At 40.0% G+C, this 10959-nt stretch overlaps 1 long non-coding RNA gene across 1 annotated transcript in view; it reads right to left on the bottom strand.

The window, feature by feature from the left end:
- Positions 1 to 2910: 2910 nt before the first annotated feature.
- Positions 2911 to 10959, bottom strand: part of LOC114888313 — a 43286-nt gene continuing 35237 nt past the window's right edge. Inside the window, exons 3-5 of the long non-coding RNA XR_003791755.1 lie at positions 8796 to 9868; positions 8295 to 8389; positions 2911 to 2998 (exon numbers count right to left, since the gene is read on the bottom strand). This is a non-coding gene — a long non-coding RNA (uncharacterized LOC114888313). The remainder of the gene's footprint in view (positions 2999 to 8294; positions 8390 to 8795; positions 9869 to 10959) is intronic.

Raw genomic sequence — 10959 nt, 5'->3', positions numbered from 1 at the left:
AAATCAGGGGCTTCCCTGGTGGCGCAGTGGTTGAGAGTCCGCCTGCCGATTCAGGGGACGCGGGTTCGTGTCCCGGTTCGGGGGGATCCCACATGCCGCGGAGCCGCTGGGCCCGTGAGCCATGGCCGCTGGGCTTGCGCGTCTGGAGCCTGTGCTCCGTGGCGGCAGGAGCCGCAGGGGTGAGAGGCCCGCGTACCGCAAAAAAAAAAAAAAAAAATCAAGCCCATTTAAAAGCCTAATTCTATGTAGTTTAATGTGTAAAAAATGTTTCAAAGTCAAACATTCTTTATTTCCCCATTTTCTGTAATTATTTTGTACAAAATACAACTTCATTTGTAAAAGAGAGGTATTACATTTTTTGAGAAAATGGATTGTATTCTGAGCCTTGGCAAATCTATGGAAATCAACACTCAGTCAAATGAATAATATGAATCCTAGTTTCAGGACTTGCTTTAGGCAAAATTTGTCATATAGACAATCTTTTCTTGCCTCCCTGGAGACCAGGGTGAGAATCTGACAGAGCAGAAACCAGAAAACACATTACCCTCAAACTGAAATATTGTTTAGGCCCCAGACATTTCCTATTCAGTTTAAGAAAACTAAGACCCACATACCACATGACAGTTAGTTCCTTTCAAATAAATTTGTTTTTGTACAGATCCAGGGGTGAAAAAAAAGATTAATCTTCAAGTAAAATACCAAGAAAAAGCATAAGTGTGTTTTTTTCTACCTGTTCTAATGAATTAAACATGCTTTTTTGAGGTAAAACAAAGGCTTAACTGCTTTTGAATGTCCTAGAGCTAGTATAGTGACGTACACTCAAATTGTTTTTCATAGAACTGATTTACTACAGTCCTTCAGCATGACCAAGAGCCCACTCCAAACTAAATCATTTCACTACTGTCAAAACTAGAATTTACCAAACAGTACTTAAAATGCAACACAGTATTCAAAATGAATCCTTAATGAGTTATTATACTTTTTTTTTTAACAAAACTTTGTACACTGAGGCAAAGTACTGAGGATCTCTTAGAGGTGTTACATGCAATTAATCATAAAGATTTTTTTCTGGGAAAATAAATCTATGTAGGCTTTTAAATTACAGTATTAGGAGTCTTTTTATCATATGCATGGTAATTAAAATTTATAAGTAGAACACACAAATCTTTTATACACTAAATCTGTCTACTTCACATGTAGCTACACAGGTCAATGCCTTCTAAATTTTTATGCTGGCAAATTTTCACTAACCCTGCTGAATTCCCTCCCTTATGCAAAATAATTTTTTATACTCCAGGGACAACTACTGTAGTGTACCAGAGGAATTCCTGACCTCCAAATCAAACTTAGGTTAAGCATGGGGTTTAAATTATCTGCAATTATTTAATATGGTCTGACATTATCAAAATGGTTTAAGGAACATATTTTAATCTACAATTTATCTCCCTTTTTGAAAAAGTTCTTCTGGTTACTCAGGCAAATAAAAACGTTTAATTTACTTAAGAAATGATTATCTCTTAGGGATAAGATTTGTAAATACAAACATTTTGAGATTACAGAAATTGTAGATATTTGTTTGTGAGAGAGGATTGTTGGGAGAATAGAAAAAGCATGAACTTTGGTTTGAGAACACTATTAAAATTTGAGTTCTGTCATTACTGGCAATTGATCTCCCTGAGTCTCAATGTTCTCATCTGTCAAATGGGACAATAATATAGACTTTGCAGATTTGATAGGCTTAAAAGAGCTGGGCAGTAAAGGAACAAGCACATGCTATTCAATGAATAATGATTCCTTTTTTGTCAATACCTATACCAGGAAAATTTGACAAGAAATTACTTGGATCCGCATACTTTTATTGGAGAGAAAGATTTCTTCTGGTTTCTGACTTAAATTCTTGGGAATACAATAATTTATCAGCAGGGCTGGGAACATTCTTTGTTTGTTTCATTATTTTTGTTTAGACAAACTCCAATTACAAAATTCTGATGCATTCAAGTCCAGTCATCTTGTATTGCCTGACACTGGCCGGCATGGCCCAAGACAAATCCGCTTACCAAATAAATAATTCTAAGCAAATGAACCTGGCTGTGAGTCAACAGTCATCAGTTACTATAACAGCAAAAGCTAGAATTATAAGCTCACCTCTCACAACTCCCTACAACTATGGGTAGTAAAAAAAAGTCAAACAACCCTATGATTTGACATGCCAGAATTAATATACATAACCACATATCCCCAACTTCTCTGACATAAACAGTCACTAAGTTTAGTTGAGTTATAATTAGAGAGGCGTAGTGGTTAGCAGAGAAATCATTGTGCCAAAAGGCCAAAGACTGGGTTTTCAACCCATCCTCCAGCTCCTAGAGTCTGGATATGTCATTCAGAGTCTTTATTTTGCAATTTCTTTATACAATACCAACAACGCTACCCACCCTGTCTATCTTACACAGTTATTAAGAAGATAAATCATGAAAGCACTTTTAAAGTTCCAAATTGTTAAACAGAAATGTACAGCAGTTGATTTCAGTGAACTCAATGAAAATTTACTATAGAAAATATGTGCATCTATTTTCCTTCTACAAGAAAGAACAATATGATACTTGGCCTACATGGCCCAAATACCAGAAAGAACTCTATTTTGCCAAAAAGACAAATTTGCATAGGAATAAAATGAATATCTCCTTGTATGCACTGCCTAGTGAATTTATGCTTTAGAATAAACATGTTTAATCACAATGAAAGTAAGAATAAGGCAAAATAAACCTGTTTGAAAAAGAGTATAAGGTTTGCTACCAAAAAAGAATAAAAGTACAAAATGAACCAAAACTGAAACAAATTTTGCCTTTTGCCAGGGACTGACTGTGGTTATTAGCACATCAAATCAGGAATATTTGATTCGAAAAGTACTCACCATAGTTTGCCTTGCCAGCAGCATCCAGGCTTTGGGTATGATAATCCAGACCATTTTGCTAGTAGCAAAATCAAAGACTTGATGCTGACAAAAAAAAAAAGCTTAAACTTCAAAATCTGAGAAGCATTATACCTCAGAGTGAATTTATAACAATGTATTCATCCCATAAATGTTGAAATTCTGTAAATATACTTCTGAAATTGAAGAATAGCACTGTTAAAGCGAAAAACCACAGACCTAAAATGGTGTCACTTGTGCTAAAGCCCATGATGCCGAACCTAGATTTAATACCTTACCCAACTGTAGTTTCGACCTTCACCAGAAATGTAATCTTTTTTTTTTTTTTTTTTTGCGGTACGCGGGCCTCTCACTTGTTGTGGCCTCTTCCGTTGCGGAGCACAGGCTCCGGACGCGCAGGCTCAGCGGCCATGACTCACGGGCCCAGCCGCTCCGCGGCACGCGGGACCCTCCCGGACTGGGGCACGAACCCGTGTTCCCTGCATCTGCAGGCGGACTCTCAACCACTGCGCCGCCAGGGAAGCCCCTCAGAAATGCAATCTTAATTAACCAATCTGGAATTTTCTGGGCAGCACCAGTAAGGTAATCTGTCACATGGGCCCTCTCTATCTCCCCCCAGAGGAAGAAGAGGCAATCTGCATGATAAAACGCTTGCCCTTGGGTTCCCCTGAAAAGATTTCTTGCCCAAAATAACTTTGTTTTTTGTAATCGTGACTTCCTGCCCCACCCTCCTTTCTATAAATTCATTTTGTATAACCCCTCAGAGCTCGCTTCTAGTTGTTAGACGGAATGCTGCCTGATTCATAAATCATTGAATAAAGTTAATTAGAACTGCAAATTTATTCAGTAGAATTTTGTTTTTTAACATCACTAATAGCTGTCCAGGAATAAATTTGATTTATAGTTAGGGAACTTTAAAAAGACATCCATTTCTACCCAAATTTACACCCAGTAAATTATTTCTTAGTTTCTCATATAGGCTAAATATAATAAAAGTCATTTTCCATAATTGAGTCCTTATATAAAGAGAATCTGAAAAAACAGAGTAGCCTTTAAATGTCTGTAAATAAAAGCCAGATCTCAGAGTATATTTAGGAAATTGAGAAAAAGGAAGAAGCTAAAATTTTTTGATCATTTGCTATGTGCCTGGCGCACTGCTTTGGATTTGGTAAACATTTCATCATTTCATTTAACCCTACCCCACGCCCACCCCCCAAAAAACAAAAACAAAAAACTCTACAGTCAACAAAGATCAGTAGTTGCCAAGGTTATGGTTAGATGGAGGGATGAATAGGCAGAGCACAGAGGATTTTTAGGGCAATGAAAACACCCCATGTGATGCTACAGTAATAGATATATGTCATTACACATTTGTCCGATACCATAGATTGTATAACACCAAGAGCAAACCCTAAGGTAACCTATTGTCGACCAAGAAGAAACACAGAAGGCTACAAATAAGAAAAGAGTTTACTGTGGGGTCTTAGGAATTCCACTTTGGGAGACACAAATTCTGGTAAAACCAAAAGAGTGTTCCAGGAAAGAGAAAGAGTATTTTGTAAAAATAAGTATGAAACATATTAGAACTTACAAGATTCAGCAAAACCAATGTTTTACTCTGTGAAAATTCACAGCCTTAATATATTTGTATTACTAAAAATGAAAATATTAATATGATAGTGGATATCCCCATCTTAGTAGAAATATTTTTGAAGTTTTACCATTAAACTCCTGATTTGGTATATGTTTGTTCTGTTTCACTTCCATCACAGCTGGATGTACTGCAATACAATTCTAACCCTAAGTACCAGGAGTTAGCATCAGACCCCACAAGTTTAAGGGCTTAACCCTTCTCAGGACTGTGCTTGCATCAGATGCCAGCTGCATTTTAGGGGGTTGCCAGGCAACCTGGACTTCCAACTAACTGACTGTAAGTTGGAGGGCTCCCATAACCCCCTCAGCTTTGATAATTCACTAGAATGACTCACAGAATTCAGGAGAGTTCTGTACTTAGAATTACAGCTTTGTTACAAAGGATACTCATAGGGTGAAGTACTGGAAGGGAATGCAGAGTCCCCATGCCACCTCCACATGGAGTCAGGGCATGTCACCCTCCAGGTACACTAATGTACTCTCCAGTCAGGAAGTTCCGCAGAGCTTCTAATCAGGGTTTCATAACTTAGGCATGAATGATTAAGTCATTGACCATGTGATTGAACTCAAATCTCCAGCCCCTCTCTGCTTCCTACATCGTCAGGCTACCTCAAAGTCCCCAACCCTTTAATCATGTGCTTGGTCTTTTGCGGACCAGACCCCATCCTGAAGCTACCTAGGGACCCACCGTGAGTCACTCCATTAGCATAACAAAGACACTCCTATCACTCAGGCAATTCCAAGGGTTTTTGCAGCTCTGTGCCAGGAACCTCAGACAAAAGACCAGATACGTTCCTTCTTTGTCTGTTTACTTTATTGATATACCACAATGTTTGATCATGTTAAGGAAGTTTCCCATATGAACCGATCAAGGTCACACAAGGAAAACAGGTGGCATGCTGAAATTAGGGTAATTTTATTTTAACAAAGGGACTATTTATTAAGGTGAGGCTGGAGTATCAAGGAACCTCAAAGCCTATTTCAATAAAACTGGGATTATTCCAAGGATAGAAGGGACAAGGAAATGAAGCACTGTCCAGAACACAGAGGGAGAAAGTCATATAGAAAAGCCAACTTCGGGGTCGCAGGGACATTTTTCTGAGGAACACAAGTAGCTGGACGCATTGCTTCAGAGAGGAAAACAGGCACTAAATACTCTGACCTCAGTCTCTTCTCACTGCATGAGCTCCTCCTGAACCCAGCTAGACCCAGAGATTGAAACAGCCCTTTGATGGAATCCATACAGGCCAGTCTCCTGGGGCAGAGAGCAGAGTGAAGAATGATCTAGGAGAGCAAATATAATATATCCAGCACACCGTGAAGAATGGGTGTAGAGTTTTACATTAAAGCTATCTCAATATCCATGGACAATGATCTTTTGGATTCACATTTGGTCTATTAAATACTGTCCAAGCTGCCTAAAACTGAGCCATCCTTAGATTTCTGGAAAGAAGCCTACTTGGTAATGATGTATTGTTTTCTCATGTGCTGCTGGATGCTACTAGGTAACTTTAAGATTTTTGCATCAATATGTGTGAACAAAAAAACCTTTGCATTTTTCTTATTGTTTCTAATACCTTCTATTTGCATAAATGAGGACTCATTAAAGTGTTTCCCAAACATGAATACAAAAAATATCAAAGAGAGGGGCTTCCCTGGTGGCACAGTGGTTGAGAGTCCACCTGCTGATGCAGGGGACACGGGTTCGTGCCCCCGTCCGGGAAGATCCCACATGCCGTGGAGCGGCTGGACCCGTGAGCCATGGCCGCTGAGCCTGCGCGTCCAGAGCCTGTGCTCCGCAACGGGAGAGGCCACAACAGTGAGAGGCCCGCGTACGGCAAAAAAAAAAAAAAATTTTAAAAAAATATCAAAGAGGTGTAAACCCTAGTGTTCACTTTTAGCAATATAAAGAACCAAATCCTGGAAGCTTTTAAAACTCAGATTTTCCTTCCCCATCAACCATCCCTTTGTGGGAAATGGTAAAGGGAGAGAGAGATTCTATAGGGACCACGGCTTTTTAAAATCACTCTCCTTACACTTATACACTTAATAATAAGGACCATTTAATAAGTAAATGGACAATGACATGTATTGATATAAAACCAGTTAAAATAGTGCAGCCTATTTCTCACTTAAAACCACTGCCACGTATACTTCTTCATTCTCTTTAAATGTACTTGCCCACCCTTTACTTTGGTGTATTATCAGGAATGTTAAAAAATACAACTAGCTTATAGATGAACATCAACTCTCTTAAATGTTCTGAGACTCTTCTTCCAAAAGACATGCACACACAGCAAAAGCCTAGGTGCTTATAATTCACTATAGTTCAAATGCCAGGCTATATATTCTTGGTGTTAGTCAAACACCATGGAAATATTTAATGGTAAAGATAAACCAAGCATTTCTAGCCAGTCACTTTCAACTGAGATCAATACAGTGTAACGATGATTTAAGATGCTTCTGAGTTTAACTTAAGTAATTTTCCCTTCTCTCCTCTGAGATTGTAAATCTGACTAATTGCTTCACACTCTAGAACTGCTTCTTCTTGCTAAGTATAATTGCTATGTCTGGATTCTCCTACGCCCCAAGTAATTTTATGGAGGGCTTGCCTACTGATCTCATTATACTTCCAACTCTGATGCATCAGGCTCCATGCTGTTATTTACCTACGTCAGTATACTTGATAAATTAAATCCAGGCCTTGTTAAATTTACCCCTTTAAGGCACAAATATCACAATTTAATATGGATTAAATTAAACCAATAGGCATTTTGCTTCCTCCACCATGGAATATACATTAGTTGATTTCACTCACCACTGAAACACCAATACCAATAATCAGGCTATTTGTGAAATAGACAATTGGGGAAAAAAGCATTCTACAATAATTTTTGAAGTGAAAAAGTAAAAATAGTCTACCATGGCTTAATCAGCTCCTAATTATAAAAGTGTAACGCATGGCAGATAAAAAGGAACACAAGAGGATCCGAGGAGTAAAGAAGTAAAGAATAATTGCCACGCAGAGCTAACATCCAATTGTAAAGCCAGTTATTTTGATACCAAAAAAGGCTGCGCTTTTAAATTCAGCCCTAACGAAGGAAGTCTATTTTTTCACTTAGACCAGATTATTTCCGTCCTGTTAAGAAAATCAATTCAATTTGATAAACTTGGGACTTCCCTGGTGGCGCAGTGGTTAAGAATCCGCCTGCCAATTCAGGGGACAGGGATTTGAGCCCTGGTCCAGGAAGCTCCCACATGCCATGGAGCAACTAAGTCAGTGTGTCACAACTACTGGGCTTGCGCTCTAGAGCCCCTGAGCCACAACTACTGAGCCCACGAGCCACAACTACTGAAGCCCGTGTGCCTAGAGCCCGTGCTCTGCAACAAGGGAATCCACTGCAATGAGAAGCCCGTGCACCGCAACGAAGAGTAGCCCCAGCTCGCCACAACTAGAGAAATGCCCGCGCGCAGCAACGAAGACCCAACACAGGCAAAAATAAATAAATAAAATAAATAAATTTTAAAAGCTTTTTTGATAAACTTTTCTGTTGCTTTGTTCCTATGCTCACAGCTGGAGGGAGAGACAAGCCATTTCTTTAAAGTTTCTTAAGGTTATAACCCCCATGAAGGGTTGATCTTTTGACTGTTTTCTCTGAATAAAGCCTCCGAGCAAATTCACTTGAATCCACACTGAGGTTTCACTCACCTGGAACAGTCCAAGAACAAGTGTCCTCATCTTCCTTACTTTATCTTTGGAACATTTCTCTGCAGAAAATGTGTTGATTTAGCTGCTGGAACCCTCTAGAATACGGAGTGGAAAAGGGTTATGTCAGCTCTGAGATGTGAATGTTGACTACAGCACAGCCTTTTCCAGGGGAAATTACCCCTTCAATCAATGCTTCAGGACAGAGCATGGACATTTCGTTTTTTTCTGAAAAGAATTCTTAGATGCTAACAAAAGTGGACATTTATATCTTGGGTTGGTGTCCTTTTATAGGGGAAAATAAGCAGAAGATTTTGTAAGGATTTTCATAAATATAAAAAAGTCTGTCAGAAACAGTTTCCCATTATGCACAGTAGGGAGGTTCCTTGATTGATGTGAAATCAGACAGTAAAGCACTTCATATCTAAATTAATTCTCTATTAACTGAGTAACAAGTTACCCCTAAACTTAGTAACTTAAAGTAAAAAAATTTATGGATCTTACAGTTTTGGTGGCTCCGGAATTCGGGAGAGGCTCCGCTGAGTGGTCTGGCTCTGCTTCTCTCAGGAGGTTATACTGGCTGGGGCTGCAGAAATCTAACAGCTCAACTGGGGCTCAAGAATCCTCTTCTGAAACGGCTGACTCACGTGACTGGCAGCGGAGGGCTGGCTCTCATATAGCTGTTGGCAGAAACCTTTTTCTGGTTTTCGACAGGGTTACTCAGTTCCTTGCCAAATGGACCACTCCTCCGGCCTGCTTTAATGTCCTTGTGACATGACAGCTGTTTTCCCCCAGAGTGAATCATCGAAGAAAGAGAGCAAAGAGAAGATCACAATGCCTTTTGTCTCAGAAGTCACACACCATCTCTTCCACCATCTTCTAGTTTATTAGAAATAAATTACCAAGTCCAGTCCAGATTCAAGGGAGTAGAGTAAAAGGAGAGAATACTTTTTTGAACATTAGACAGATTTTAAACCACTATAGTGTCCTTCTCACCTACTAATATTTTGGCAGCTAAAACAGTTATTGTACTGGTGGTGGACAGGTTTTAAGGTGGCTTCCATGACCCCACCTTCAGGTCTTCATGTCTTCGTATAATCCTCTTCCCTGAGTGTGGGCAAAACGGTGATTTGCTTCTAATCAGTCGAACGTGCGAAAGGCGATGGTAAATACATGATTACATAAGAGTGTAGCACCTCTCTTGCTAGGGTCTCTCACTGCCTATTACTGGTCAAAGAAGCAAGCTGACCTGAATTTTACTGCCATAATGAATTGAATTTTGCCATAATCTGAGTGATCCTGAAAGTAGACCGTTCTCCAGTTGAGCCTCCAGATGAGAATGAAGCCTTGGACAACACCTTAATTGCAGACTTGCCGAGGACCCAGCTAAGCCATTCCCGAACTTCTGTCCCACAGACACTTTGAGATAATGTGCGTTGCTTTAAGCCACTAGGTCTGTGGCAATTTGTTGTATAGGAAACCTAATCGAGTACAGAAGCCAGGAATCCCAAGTCTAACCTACATGTTGGTAGTGTAGAAATAAGTCACTCCACATCTCAGGGCCTCATTTTCCTCATCTGTTAAAAAAAAAAAAAGAGAGAGAGAATAATTTTAGTAAAATCAAAGATGCTCCAACCATTTTATGTCATGAAACATTACATGAGAGGCCAATAGACAAAACAGCTAAAATAGATCTTTTCTTATCAAGTAGGAGAAGGGTCCTAAAATATCTACCCTCCCACTTTATAATCCAAGATTATATGGATTATATAATCCATATATATGAGGAACAGAGATTGAGTATTTTGGGACTGGATCACTTTTTTTTTTTTTTTGCAGTACAAGGGCCTCTCACTGCTGTGGCCTCTCCCGCTGCGGAGCACAGGTTCCGGACGCGCAGGCTCATTAGCCATGGCTCACGGGCCCAGCCGCTCTGTGGCATGTGGGATCTTCCTGGACTGGGGCACGAACCCGCATCCTCTGCATTGGCAGGCGGACTCTCAACCACTGCGCCACCAGGGAAGCCCAAGGACTGGATCACTTTTAAAGTGTCTGGATTCTTCTAGCTTAATCATGCCATGATTTTATGACAGCCTCAAAAGAGAAAGAAAAGTGGGGAGGAATTATACACACTTATTGACCAAGTGGACAAGGGAAACTCCAGGCATATAGTATAAAATTTATTTTACCACTAGATGCATAGCCCCTACCACTGCTCACCCTTTCCTGATTATGCCTATCTCTCTGAAGTATGTAGCAAACAAAAATATGGGAGTTCAATGTCATCATCTTTCATGATTTTGAGTTTCATATTCATTTAAAAACAAGTTGGGACTTTCCTGGTGGTGCAATGGCTAAGAATCCGCCTGCCAATGCAGGGGACGTGGGTTGGAGCCCTGGTCCGGGAAGATCCCACATGCCGTGGAGCAACTAAGCCCGTGAGCCACAACTACTGAGCCCACAGGCCTAGAGCCCATGCTCCACAACAAAAGAAGCCGCTGCAGTGAGAAGCCCACACACAGCAACTAGAGAAAAGCCCACGCACACAAATGAAGACCCAATGCAGCAAAATTTTAAAAATACAAAATAAAAACAAGTAAATCGGGAATATATTAGTCAGGGTGTGTGTGTGTGTGTGTGTGTGTGTGTGTGTGTGTGTGTGTGTGTG

The sequence above is a fragment of the Monodon monoceros genome, unplaced genomic scaffold (genome assembly GCF_005190385.1).
Source record: "Monodon monoceros isolate NGI ecotype Baffin Bay Population unplaced genomic scaffold, NGI_Narwhal_1 Super_Scaffold_8, whole genome shotgun sequence".
NCBI classification, from domain to species: Eukaryota; Metazoa; Chordata; class Mammalia; order Artiodactyla; family Monodontidae; genus Monodon; species Monodon monoceros.
This window is presented reverse-complemented; position numbering and strand designations above follow the sequence as displayed.